The sequence below is a fragment of the Acipenser ruthenus genome, unplaced genomic scaffold (assembly GCF_902713425.1).
Source record: "Acipenser ruthenus unplaced genomic scaffold, fAciRut3.2 maternal haplotype, whole genome shotgun sequence".
Classification (NCBI taxonomy): Eukaryota; Metazoa; Chordata; class Actinopteri; order Acipenseriformes; family Acipenseridae; genus Acipenser; species Acipenser ruthenus.
The window spans coordinates 4,692-6,223 of record NW_026708267.1 but is presented as its reverse complement, the minus strand read 5'-3'; positions in this window follow the sequence as shown (position 1 = coordinate 6,223).

Below are 1,532 nucleotides of genomic sequence, written 5' to 3'. Positions count from 1 at the left end.
AAATCAACTAAAAAGGCCTAATTAAGCTAATTATTAGTTCAAATGAAGGGGTCCCCAGGACCAGGGTTGGGAGGCCCTCCTCTAAACATGTCGATTAGACATTCCAAATTGGGGGAAAATAAATGGAAATAATAACTAAATTAAATTAAAGTTTTTTTTTTTTTTTTTTTTTTTTTTTTTTTTTTAAACGCTTCTCTGTCCGAGTTTCCAAAAACCGCGACCTCATATCGGGACGGAGTAAAAAGAAAACTCTCTCTTGCGAGTGTTTCCTGCCGTAAAATCCTTTCAGTATTTCAAAGAAAGAAAACCAACAAATTTCAACCACAAAAAAATATTTAATAGTATTGTTTTTTTTGTTTTTTTTTTTTTGTTTTTTTTTTTAAATATAAAATAGCATTAAAACATTCTGATTACAGCACTAATATACAAAGCTGTCAATGCAGGACCCCCAGAATGGACAATCTGATAGAGCCGACCCCCACCCCTACCCCCACTGCACTGAAAGAGAGGGGCGACTGACAAACCAGCTTCCAACAACCTAACACTTTTGACAGACGCACACACAGGACACCAGACTGGCACCAGTTTAGGCTGTGGGCATGTGGGAGGAGAGAGGGGGTTAGGGGGGTTTAATTCTGCTTTGCTTCCTGTAAAGTAAACAGCACTTCAGAAGATGAGGGCAGAGCACAGGCGATCAGAAACCGGGGCGAATGATCCATCTGGTCATGAATTCATGAGTAAATCAAATCAATCTATAAATAGAAGCTGTGTATATCGTATCAACAAAATGTACACCTGAGCAACAAAAAAACATTCAATAAATAAATAAGTACATAAATAAATTAATAATAATAATAATAATAATAATAATAATAATAATAATAATAATAATAATAATAGTGAAAGCACATTGAATAGGGGGATCAGGACCTGTGAGTATTAGATATATATACATATATATGTCATTGAAATTATTTTGTGTTTGTTCCCTTATAATAGTTCACCACAATATTTTTGCACAGCATTTTGGCAGTTGTCCAATCATGCTTTTCCACGGGTATACTCTGCGTTTACCAAAATGTAACTTTAATATACCAGACCTCTCTGTGCTTTACAATGCTTCCCTATGCTTTACCAGACCTCTCTGTGCTTTACAATGCTTCCCTATGCTTTACCAGACCTCTCTGTGCTTTACAATGCTTCCCTATGCTTTACCAGACCTCTCTGTGCTTTACAATGCTTCCCTATGCTTTACCAGACCTCTCTGTGATTTACAATGCTTCCCTATGCTTTACCAGACCTCCCTGTGCTTTACAATGCTTCCCTATGCTTTACCAGACCTCACTGTGCTTTACAATGCTTCCCTATGCTTTACCAGACCTCTCTGTGCTTTACAATGCTTCCCTATGCTTTACCAGACCTCTCTGTGCTTTACAATGCTTGCCTATGCTTTACCAGACCTCTCTGTGCTTTACAATGCTTGCCTATGCTTTACCATCCCTCTCTGTGCTTTACAATGCTTCCCTATGCTT